The sequence below is a fragment of the Eulemur rufifrons genome, chromosome 2, assembly GCF_041146395.1.
Source record: "Eulemur rufifrons isolate Redbay chromosome 2, OSU_ERuf_1, whole genome shotgun sequence".
NCBI lineage: Eukaryota > Metazoa > Chordata > Mammalia > Primates > Lemuridae > Eulemur > Eulemur rufifrons.
In genome coordinates this window covers 17678126-17690344 of record NC_090984.1, presented here as the reverse complement: position 1 = coordinate 17690344, position 12219 = coordinate 17678126, and the positions used below count along the sequence as shown (strand labels likewise).

The 12219-nt window shown below is 57.8% G+C and overlaps 1 protein-coding gene across 1 annotated transcript in view; it reads right to left on the bottom strand.

The window, feature by feature from the left end:
- The window catches only part of GNG7 (G protein subunit gamma 7), a 124540-nt gene that overhangs the window by 21059 nt on the left and 91262 nt on the right, over positions 1 to 12219 (bottom strand). Inside the window, exon 3 of the mRNA XM_069497821.1 lies at positions 11983 to 12024. The gene's annotated coding sequence lies outside the window, so the exon portion shown is untranslated. The remainder of the gene's footprint in view (positions 1 to 11982; positions 12025 to 12219) is intronic.

Here is a 12219-nt window from a genome sequence, read left to right as displayed (position 1 = left end):
ATGTTTTGTTTGTGTTGGAGCAAGAAGCAGAAGATTTGTGTTTCTGGCCCGTGGACGGGAACACTGGGGTGCTGGCGTGTGCGCATGTCATGCACACCACGGGGCTGCGGACGGGCTGTGCGGGGGAGCGCATGCTCGGGCCGGGGACCCGGCTCTGGGCACGTCCCCTGGACTCCCTCAGCCTCAGATTTCTCAACTCTGAAATTCAGGACTACAGAGCAGTTTCCTCCTTGCTCGGTGGTACCCCTGGGCGTTCCGTGTGCAGGTGAACAACCCTGGCCTCACACGAGTAGCCACCTTGGGCGTGGGGTACAGGCTGCACCTCTTGGCCAGATTCCATTTTTGTGTGTGTGTATTTTATCATAAATATAATTAAACAAATATTATATATAACATATAATAGCTTCATAATATACAAATATAATCCAGAAGCAACACACTGAACGTACTCAACACGTACAATGCCATGAATTTGGGCGCAGGTATACACCTAGGAAACTGTCACACAGTCAACACAATGAACGTCTTCACCCCCAAAAGCTCAGATTCCATTTTATTTTTTTATATTTTTTATTTTTTTGAGACAGAGTCTCACTCTGCTGCCCAGGCTAGAGTGCCGTGGCGTCAGCCTAGCTCACAGCAACCTCAAACTCATGGGCTCAAGTGATCCTCCTGCCTCGGCCTCCCAAGTAGCTAGGACTACAGGCATGCGCCACCATGCCCGGCTAATTTTTTCTGTATATTTTTAGATGTCTAGCTAATTTCTTTCTATTTTTTAGTAGAGATGGGATCTCACTCTTGCTTAGGCTGGTCTCGAACTCCTGAACTCAAATGATCCACCTGCCTTAGCCTCTCAGAGTGCTAGGATTACAGGCGTGAGCCACTGCGCCTGGCCTCAGATTCCATTTTAATAGAGGGATCTGTAGCTTAAGAACCAAATCTGAAAACCGCAGAGTTGGAGAATCGCTGGTTTCCCTCACTGCACAGAAGCAGAAGGTTTTCACCCCGTTCTCACTTCATTTTGCAGACAGGGAAATGGGGGTCTAGAGACAGGTAGGGATTTTTTTTTTTAATTTTTAAATTTTATTTATTTATGTTTTTAGAGACAAGGTCTCACTCTGTCATCCAGGCTGGAGTGCAGTGATGCAATCACATCTCACTGCAGCCTCCAAATCCTGGGCTCAAGTGATCCTCCTGCCTCAGCCTCCCAAGTAGCTGGGACTACAGGCCTACACCACCATTCCCTGCTAATTTTTAAATTTTTTGTAGAGATGGGGTCTGGCTATGTTGTCCAGGCTGGCCTGGAACTCCTGGCCTCAAGCGATCCTCCCACCTCGGCCTCCCAGAGTGCTGGGATCACAGGTGTGAGCCACTGTGCCCGGCCCCAACAGTTCTAGATTCTAAATACACACAGTCCCAGGAACCTCACGCTGCTTCTTTCTTTGGGGTAGCACCGGTCACGGCTTGGTCCTCTGCAGATGTTGCAGAGTGCTGGAAAGTCCAGACTACCGAGATGCAGAGGCTGGGGCAGACTGCCCTGCCGCCAAGGTCAGGGGAAACCCTGAGTGAGATTCAACAACAAAACCTGTGCTTCGTGCCTCCAGTGTGGTGGTTTGTGAGCAGTGCCAGGGCGCTTCTGAGTCCTGAGAACCTTTCCCCAAGGACCGGAGCAGACTCTCCTGTCACTGCCCAGCTGGGCTGAGACTGGCGGGTTCCTTGAAAGGTGCCATCGTCGCTGCGCCCCATGGAGGATTTTGCAAAGGCCCCTCAAGTTCACGGTTCTGTCCCCTTTGCTCTAGTAACTCTGGGCTTTGCAGGTCACAGCGACAGAGTCCTGCTCCTGCCTTGGGGAATCAGAGGAGTAGCGGGTGGTCCCTAGGGCGGCAGGACAGGCTCAGACTTAGGAAGCTCCAAGGTGCTGTTCTGATCCGGGTCTTGCCAAGACTCTTAGCACGACTGTGTTCTCAGACCGCCCAGAGCGGGGCTGCGTGGCAAACAGGCACCCGAGACCCTGCTGGGGGGTGGGTGGGCTGAATCTAAGTGTCCCAGGGTGCAAAGCCCAGAGGCAGACGGCAGGCCGGGGGTGGTGCCAGACTTTGCAGGGACTCTGAGGTGGCAGCTCAAACCTGCCGGGCGGGGCGTGGAGCGGGCCTGGCCTCCTCCCTCCCATCGAGAGCTGCCAGAGAAAACCCAGCTCCTCTTTTGGGCCTGCGATGCCTCTGCCACCCTCAGAGGTGTTTTCCAGCCGCACAGGAAGCGATGACAGTGAGACCCAGAACCGCCTGCAGCGATCGCTCCGGATTCCAAACATAGTTGTCATAGTTGGGAAAGTGCCGCTCCCAGCCCGCTCGATAAACCGACACCCGAGCCGCGGCCAGGGCCGGCTTCTTACCAGAAGAGAAAGAACGTGCCGCCGCTGGAGGCTTCCGAGAGGTGGCCGGCGGCTGCGTAAAGGGACAGGAATGTGAAGAATGTGCCCGGCGAAGCAGAGGCAGAGGCCGGGCCTTTGCAGAGCGGCTCTGGGGTCTGGTGGCCAGAGAGGGCCCTGCGCCACTGTGGGTCCCTCCACGGGTCCCCAGACCCTGTTAAAAGAGGCTGACGAGGGCTGAGGACCGAGCGGGGGAGAGGTGTGTTCCTGCAGCCCGCGTGGCCAGGCCTCTGCGCTCCCTGCAGGGGGCACACGCCCGGGACGAGCCGACTCCGGGAGGCAGCTCCGGGTTTCGGGTTTTCAATTCTGGGCACCGAATATTTACCGCGCACCTTCCAGCTCCAGGCAGCGTGGCTGCGCCGCGGACAGAGCCGAGACCACTCAGGCTGCATCCCTGAGGCTCTTCTCTGAGGCAGACGCAGAGAAGCTTCCAGAGGCTGTGCCTGCGCTAACGCCTAAGCTCGTGACAGCTGGGGCTGATTACTCTGTGAGATGAGAAAAGCCGGGTTTAGGAGTCAGGGTCTCTCTAGAACCTGCTGCCTGACCTCTTTGTGTCCCAGAGAGGGACGCAACTTCCCAAAACAGCACTGGCCACCAGGCCTGGCATGAGGTGGGCGGGCAACACGCCTCGTGGTCAGCTATTGTCACCAGTAGGACCCACGGACTGGACCAGGGTCTCCCCCCGGGCACTGTGGACACTGGGGCTGCGTCACTCTCTGGGGAGGGGCCGTCCCGGGCACTGCAGGTGCTGAGCAGCGTCGCTGCCCCCACCCACCCCATGCAGGGAGCACCCCCTGGGTGACAACCACAGATGTCCCCAGACATCACCCAGTGTCTCCTGGGGGCAGGACACCCCAGGTGAGAACCCCTGGGCTAGAACATAAATGCTCTTTCCTGAATTCTGCTGTTAAGGAACAAAAGGGGAATCTCAGGGAAGCAGGGATTCGGGTTTTCTTCTTGCAGGTTATTTCCAGGCCACACCCTGCACCAGGGCCGGCTAGGCCTGGTCTGACCTGTGCCTGCAGCAACCGCCCAGGGCCAGCGCGGGAGGACCCCCCGCCTCTCCCAGGGGTGCCGCTTGGCAAGTTGCGAAGCATCTTGCACACATGCTTGTCACACTGAACTTCCACCACACCCTAGCAAGGGCGGCTCCCTGAGGGCCGCTGTGCCCATTGTACAGACGGAACCTCAAGGCATGTCGGGCTGATATGTCTACGATGACGCCCGAAGACCGTGTGCGAGCCCCTGCCCTGAAGTGTAGGTGGGGCCGTCACTAAGGTGGGCTGGGGCTCTGGGAGTGTGCCCTGCCAGGTGGCGCGGCGGCACGGCTGACTTGAAGAAGACTGCATTGTCCTGGGTGGGCCTGGTCTAATCAGGTGACCCCTTGCAAGGGCCGGTGTCCTTCCTGACCAAGTGATTCGAATGTGGAAAAGGAGATTGTCCGTTGCTGGCTTTGCGGATGGAGGAGCCCTTGTGGACACGGGGGCCTTGTTTGAAGCTGCTAAGCTCATGGTATCTGTTACGCAGCGCAGACGGCTGACACGCCAGGCCACGACGGGACCAGCTGCAGGGCTTCCTCGGCGACCAGCCCTGCACCCCGGGAGGGCTCCAGCTGCTCCCCCGTTTGCTGTGTCTGGGTGCTAGACTCCGGCCTGGCCGTGCTGCGGACACGATCTCCGCAGTTGTCCTTTGGCCAGCCGGAGGTGAAGGTTACAGCATTAAAACCGTAGCAGTTTCCGGGGACTTCGCCATTCGAGGGCCGAACGGTCCCCGGTGCATCCTGTGACCCGGCTCCTGAGTGCAGCCTGCGTTTGCTCTCCCGACTGCACAGGAGGTCGGCTGGGAGCCAGCTCTGGGGGCTCCCGGGCAGTGTCACACCGAGGTGGGTGCACTTTTCCAGTCTGTTCATCAAAGCAGCGGGGCCTCGTGCTGTGTGCGGGGTGAGTCAGCCCCGAGAAGGTGGCCTTGCAGGGTGGGCGGGAGCTGGCTTCGGAGAGAACAGGGACACACTTCATCTGGCTTCAGCGATTCCGGAACCGGTAGCTTCACAGCTCGGCACGCTCCTGGACTCTGTCCTCTGGGGCCCGGCCATCCCCCCAGCCCGCGTTCTGCCTGCCGCAAGACAGGGACGAAAACAAAACCCCAAACAACAAAAACCTCCAGCCAGATCTTGCAGAAGGACAAACAATGCCCGAGAGCGAGCGCCAGCTCTTTCCCCAGCGGAGGGACGTCTGCTTCTGAGTACATGGTGTTCAGAGACAAGGAGAGACGGGGTGTTATGATTTAAGAGGAAAAAATCCAAACCAAAACAAAACGAAACGGTGGTTTGGGAGAGAAGGCGGCTCTGAGGCGCGGCTGGGAACAAGTTGCCCTCGTCCGGCGGCCCGCGGAGCAGGGTTTGCAGAGAGCTGTGTCCTCGGGCACCTCCAGCAACCCCCAGTGTGTGCACCAGGGCCGTGCTCACCTCCCGGGAGACACGGGGCCTTGGTCTGTTTAACAGCAACTCCAAGGACACTGGTCCTCAATGGGGGTGATTCGGTCCCCCCCTCCAACCAGGGGACACTGGGCCATGTCCGGGGACATCTGTGGTTGTCATGACTGGGTTGCAGGGGGAGCTCCTGGCGTAGGTAGGTGGAGGCAGGGACGCTGCTCAGCAGCTGCAGTGCCCAGGACGCCCCACCCCAGAGAATGACACAGCCCCTATGTCCACAGGACCCCGGGGACGGGGACGCTGGTTTGGACTCTCAGAGCGGACGCTGGTTGTCATGGCGAGAAGGCACAGGGTGGGCACCTGCCTGGATGTGTCTCCTGGTGCCAGGATAGACCCCCCATGCTCTCTGACCCCCAGCAGGCTCCACGGGGACCCCAAACGGGGATATATGCAGAGCCCTGGGCACTGGGGTGGCACAGGAACTTCAATATGGGGACATGTCTCCAGGGCCACGGTCACCCAAGCAGGGCGTGGGAGGGCAGCCACCTGAGCGAGGGCCCTTCTGTGCCGGCCCTGGCTGCTTGCAGCTCCGAGACCTGGCAAGGACAGCGGGGCCCAGGGCTGCAGTGGGGCTTTGGCTGCGTGGAAGGGCAAGCGGCACCCCAGCTGGAAAACAGAGTCTTGTGACTGTCCCTGTCAGCGCCGGCCCTTTGTCCCCAGGCTAAATCGGTCCCCCGGGCAGCTATATTTAGAAGGGGCCGAAGACAGGGAATGAATGAGGTGCCCACGAGAGAGTGAGAAACAGACCAGCGTGGCAGGTCCCTCACTGGCAGCACGGAGCCCAAGAAAGGGCCGGCTTGTTCGCACAGAGAGGCCCGTGATGACGGAGGGTGACGACGCGGCTCATGTGGCTTTTGTCGCCCCGGTGACGGGAGTGGGAGAATAGCCTGCTCTCTGTCCATGGGGCGGCGGCGGGGTTGGCGGGGGCGACCGCGGTCATGTGAGAGTTTGCAAGCCCAGGAACCCGGGCAGGGCCAGGACGCCAGACCCCATGGCTCCTGTCACTCCTGTTCTGGGCTTCCCGGCACTGAGGAAATGCTGTCACCCTGGCCCTGGGCCAGGGCAAGGGGCAGCGCCGGCCGCTGGAGGGTGTGGCTCAGGAGCCGAAGGGCAGGAGGGCTGGGAAGAGCTGAGAAGGCAGTGCCGGGATTTCCCACCTCAGCTCTGACGGGTATTTTTTCATTTGGGCCCTAGGAAAACTCCTACACATCCTGCAAAGCCCCTCTGAGAAGCCCCTGATCAGAACCATGCAGGTACAACTAGGCTGCGCTAAAACCCCTTCTCAGCATACCCGCAGCTCCTTGGACCTTCCTTGTGCATGGTAACTTTGTGGCTGCTGTAACAAGTCACCATAGACTTGGTGGCTTAAAACAACACATGTTTCTCATCTCACAGTTTGGAGTGTGGAGTCAGAGATCCAAAATGGGCCTCACTGGGGTGACGTCAAGGTGTGGCAGGGCCGGTCCCTCCTGGGGGCTCCAGGGGAGAACCCGTCTCCCGCCTTCCCCAGCGTCTAGTGGCCGCCCGCGTCCCTGGGCTCAGGACCCTTCCTCCCCCTTCAGAGCCAGCAGCGCAGCATCTTCCAGTCTCTCTGCCTCCGACCCTCCTGCCTCCTCGTGGGAGGACCCTGTGCTGACACTGGGCCCCCGGGTCATCCAGGGTGACCTCCCTTCTCAGTGGCCTAAACTCAATCCATCTGCACAGTCCCTTCGGCACATGAAGTGACACATTCACAGGCTCCAGGGATTAGGACAGGGATGTCTCTGGGGTCATCACTCTGCCAGGCACATCCCAGAAGCCGGGTACCAAAGGGGCCACCTGGGTGCTGGAGGCATTGTGCACAGTGCGGGGAGTTTACTTGGTGCTACTTCCAGGAATTCACTCTGTCCCCAGGGACAACTTCCCTCCGGGGACAGGGGCTCCCTGGGACCAGGCAACAGGACCAGAGCGCTGGCGCCACCCGTGTCCACAGTGGACGCTGGGTTTGTGCCTGGCACGGTGTGTCCACCCCTCTGGGCTCTGCAGCAGGGGCAGGCCCACGCTGTAGGGATGCAGTGAAGTGGCAGAGAAGCGAGAGTGTCAGTCCTGTAGGAGAGTTTCTGCAAACGCAGCCGGCAGGGCAGGGGCGGAGGCGGGGAGGGCAGGGCTTGCACTGCTGCATTGTCATCCAGGGCTCCCACGAGCAGGTTCCCTACCAGCTAAGTGTGACCTAAGCACGGAATTTTGGTCTCCTCTGCAGAACCTTCCAGTACTGCAGCCGCCACAGCTGGGCATCCCTCCGTCCCAGCCACCCCTGCTAAGTCAGCTGACTGGGTGGGAGGGCCCTCAATGCTCGTCCTTGGTTGGCACAAAACTTGTGACCGTGAGCTTGTCCCAGCTTCCTGCTGGCCTCTGCCCCAGATGAGGTTTCGATGACCCACGTGGAATTTCTAACAAGGAGATCAAGTGTGTGGTTTCGTGCACGCTCACATCCCCTTTTCTTGTCTGTCCAAGTTCCATGACGCCTTTTCTTGTCAATGCAGAAGTGCCGCCGAGCCCTCGGCCACCCCAGGAAGTGCTGAGGTCTCTCGCAGCTGTCACTCAAAAGGGGAAACGTGGCCGCCTCGGGGCTGGGGTGCCCCCGGCTCTCAGAATCTCTGCAGAATGGGGGGAAGACGGCTTCGTTCTCTACGGGCAGGCAGGAAGTGTGCAGGGTGCACAGGAAGAGCCACCACAGCCCCCCGAAAGGCACCACCTCGTTGAAGCTTCTCAGTGCTTCTCCAGGGCCGGGCCTCTCAGACCCCTGCCCGCACCTCGAGGGACCTTCCTTGCTGGCTGGCTGGAGTCAGCGGCTGTGTCGGGGAAGCCCACGTGGCCAGGAGCAGTGGGTGTTTGGGCCCATCCGGGCCGTGATAACAAAATATCTGGGAGGCGTATGAAAACGGAGACTGAGCTCTTACAGTTCTGGACGTCCAAGGTCAAGGCGTGGCAGATTCAGTGTCCGCTGAGGACTCACCTCCCGGTTCATGGATGGCACCTTCTCGCTGTGTCCTCACATAGTGGAAGGGGTGAGGGAGCTCTCCGGGGCCTCCTTCAGGGAGGCACTAACCCCATCATGAGGCCTCCCACCTCCTGAGCTGATCACCTCCTAATGTCATTGCCTTGCGGGGTGAGGATTTCAATATACGGATTTAGGGGGCACCACAGTAGTGGGCAACCCCTAGAAGCTAAGGGCGGCCTCCGCTGGACAGCCAGTGAGTAGCCAGGTGCACGACCCTACAACGGAAAGGAAATGACTTCTGCCAACACCCAGAGGGTGCCCGGAAGCAGATCCTCCCCCAACCGGGCCTCTGGACAAGAACGCGGCTCAGCTGCTACCTGCTGAGACCCTGGACAGAGCACCCAGTTAGTGAGATGATAAATGTGTGTTGCTAGAAGCCCTGGAGTTTGGGGTAGTTTGTTTTGTTTTGTTTTTTTTGAGACAGAGTCTCACTCTATTGCCAGGGCTGGAGTGCCGTGGCATCAGCCTAGCTCACTGCAGCCTCCAACTCATGGGCTCAAGTGATCCTCCTGCCTCAGCCTCCCCAGTAGCTGGGACTACAGGCACCGGCACTCTCAGCTAATTTTTCTATTTTGAGTAGAGACGGGGTCTCGCTCTTGCTCAGGCTTGTCTCAAACTCCTGACTTCAAGCGATCCTCCCGCCTCGACCTCTCAGAGTGCTGGGATTATAGGCGTGAGCCACCGCGCCCGCCCAACTTCTCTCTTTTAAACACTTAAAAATGTCTCTTTCCCCAGGGCCCTCAGAATATCCGAGAAATGTCAGAAAAATAGGAAGAAAACAAAACCAGCGGTGACTCTACCACCCCCACGGAATCCCTGTGGACACCGGTGCCTTTGTTTCTGTGTACCTGTGTGTGTTGTGTTGAACAGCTTTACTGAGATACAAATTCAGACACCATACAACTCACCCATTTAAAGTGTACAATTCAATGGTTTTTGGTATATTACCATACTGATTTTTTTAAAGTTTTCATCAAATATATATAAAATAAAATTTATTATCTTAGCCACTTTTAAGTGCCCAGCTCAGTAGCATTAAGCACATGCACATTGCTGTGCAGCCGTGACCACCCTCCATCTCCAGAACTTTCTCATCTTCCCGGTCTGAAGCTCTGTCCCCATGAAATGCTCACTCCCCACCCCCTCCCCAGCCCCTGGCACCCACCGTCCTACTTCCTGTCTCTGTGGATCTGACTGTTCTGGACATTTCGTATAAATGGAGTCACACACTGTGTGTCTTTCTGTGTCTGGCGTCTCTCACTGAGCACGACGTCCTCAAGGTCCCTGCACGCTGTGGCCTGTGTCACAGCCTCGTCCCTTTCATGGCCGAGTGATGTTGCATGTGTGTTTATCCATCCGTCCACCGTTGAGCACTGTGCACGGTGCCGCTGTGAACACAGCTGCGCACACTTCCCTTCGTCGTGTGGACTCTGCCTCCTCCACTCGCCTTCCCACCAAGCTCCCAGCCACTGTGACTGTGCCCCAGGGAAGGTGGCCCTGGTGGGCTCCACAGGGCCTTGTCCACATGGGCACGTGGCCAGTGCAGCCTGAGAGGCCACCGGGTGCTCTGTGGCCACAGTCAGGAGTTCCGATCCAGCCCTGCCTCCAACCAGCCCTGCATCTTTCTGCAGCTCTGCCTCAGTTTCCCCACCTACAAAACAGGGACCATGAAGCCTGCTCCCCAGGGTTCCCAGGAGCAGAGCAGCGGGCCTGGCCTGTAGTGGCCAAGTGGTGGAGTGGCGGCAGCCCAGGACGGGAGGCAGACGGTGGTGGGGCCTGCGGGCTGTGTGGGGGCTGGGCCCAGGGTTGCCTAGCCACAGGCGGACGGGAGCTGCCTGATGTCATCACTGGAGCTTTTTCTCATCCCTCCTGGCAGGTGCTGCAGCACAGGGACCTAATCCCTGCGGCACGCGGCCACGCGGCTGGCGGCTGGAGCCTGCACACTGGCGACACCTGAGCCAGGCCGAGGGCTCTGCTGCACCTGCCGCCGGATCGGCCAACACGTGCATGTCCCAGGGGACCGGCTGGGGCGGGCTCTGGGGCCACACGTTGGCCGTCTGGCCTAAGGCAACGGAGCTCTGGTCTCCCTGTCAGGAAAACCAGGAGGGGGACAGGGCGGTCGGGGGGGGGGGCGTGCTCCATGTGTGGAGGACGTAAAAGGATCTGCACGAAGTACCTCGGGCATGTGGGAACCACTCAGCAATCAGCTGCGTTTTGAATCTTCACTGACTTTGTCGTCATCGTTACATCAAGTGTGCGGGGCCAGGACCAGGGCGAGGTGGCGAGACACTCGCCTTGGGAGCAAAATTATTTAAAAAAAATTTTTTTTCTGAGATAGCATCTCGCTCTGTCACCCAGGCTGGAGTGCAGTGGCGTCATCACAGCTCACTGCAGCCTCCAACTCCTGGGCTCAAGCGATCCTCCTGCCTCAGCCTCCCAAGTAGCTGGGAATACAGGTGCCACCACCACGCCCGGCTAATTTTTCTATTTTTTGTAGAGATGAGGTGTCACTGTTGCCCAGGCTGGTCTTAAACTCCTGAGCTTAAATGATCTTCCTGCTTTGGCCTCCTAGAGTGCCAGGAGTTCGAGGCTGCAGTGAGCTGTGATCACACTATTGCACTCCAGCCCAGGCAACAGAATGACACCCTGTCTCAAAAAGAAAAAATCCCACAAGACACAGGGGCCATTAAAGGAACACCCCCCACTTCCGGCAGAAGGAGTCTAGAGGGAGGGAGAGCTGGTCCCTGAAATGTCCCCAGAAGTCACAATCCCGTCAGAGACGGAGCTGGGCCTGGGTGTGGGGAGGGAGTCCCCAGTGCACACAGGTTAGGACTTGGGGGTGTTACGGGTTAAACTTCGTCCCTCCAAAAGGGTATGTCGAGTCCTAACATCCATCCCTGCCATGCAGCAGGCGCGGCCACCAGAGTCCTGGTTGCAGACGCAGTTTAGAGAGGCCCAGAGGTGAACAGGTGACACCCTGCAGGGAGAAGCCCCCGCACCCCGAAACCAGCCCCGAGGGGAGCGCAGCCTCCCAAAGGGTCCCGAGACAACGGCACAGAAGCCCATTCCCGACTAAAAAATGCTTCCAGATCCCTCTTTCCTTCCCACACCGATTGCGGGATGTGTGGAAATGAAACAGCACGCCCTCGGACACCGGCGGGTCCAAGGAGAAATCAGGGGGGAAAGTGGGAAACGCTCTGAGACCAGTGAGGACCGAGACGCAACCTTGCCAGACCCTGCGCGTCCAGAGGGGAGCCGGTGCCTTGCACGCCTGCGTCAGGGAAGGAGGAAGACTCAGCTCCACAACCTAAGGTGACACCTTGAGGAACCAGAGAGGAAGCGAGAAAGAAACCCGCAGCCAGCAGGAGGAAGGAAATTATAAAGATGGGGAGAGATAAACAAATAGAGACTAGAGAAACAGTAGCATCGGTGAAACCAAAAGTTGGTTCTTTGAAATGGTCCCTGAAATTGACAGACCTCTAGCTCCACTGACCAAAAAAAAGGGGGGGGGGGAGTTGGGGTTGGGTCAGAAACAAAAGCGGGGACATTACTCCATGCCCACAACCTTACGAAAATCAAAAGGGTTATGAGAGAATATTGCGCTATGCGGACAAGTGTGCGCCGCCCGATGGACAATCCGCGTGAAATGGACAAATTCCTAGAAATACACAAATGACCGGAACAGCCACGGTTTCAGATTCGACTCCACATTTCTCACATGCCAGGGGTTGTGCTGGGCGTTTTTTTACATTTCGAGATCTGTAGCCTCATTTAATCTTTGTAACATTCCTGCAGAGTGAGGAATGTTATCTCCATGGCAGACAGATGTCGGGGACCCACCCAAATGTGGCGGGGCCGGGAGAGGTGGGCCAGGGATTTGAACTCAGGTTTCCTGGCTCGGATCCCTGAGATGACTCTGACTCCCGATGTGTCAGGGGCCCATAAAATACTGTGGCTTGTTTGTTCCTTTTGCTAAAAAACAAGAGATTCCAAGCTCTTGAAGTAAGATAAAACACTACATACCTTTTATAGTTTTCCCAGGAAGCACGGCTGCACGCTAACACCCTGGTTAAAAAAGGAGAGAGAAAGACAAAAGCATGGTTAAATATTTTTTACTTACAAGGAGCTCAGAGAGCTATCTCTGGCGTTTCTAACGATGTTGCTGTCCCCAAAAATGTGGCACAGGAATTTGAAACGGCCCTATCCTCTGCAGAAAATGCCCCCGCCCTGGGGAGAGGATAGGCCTTATTCTTTTACAAC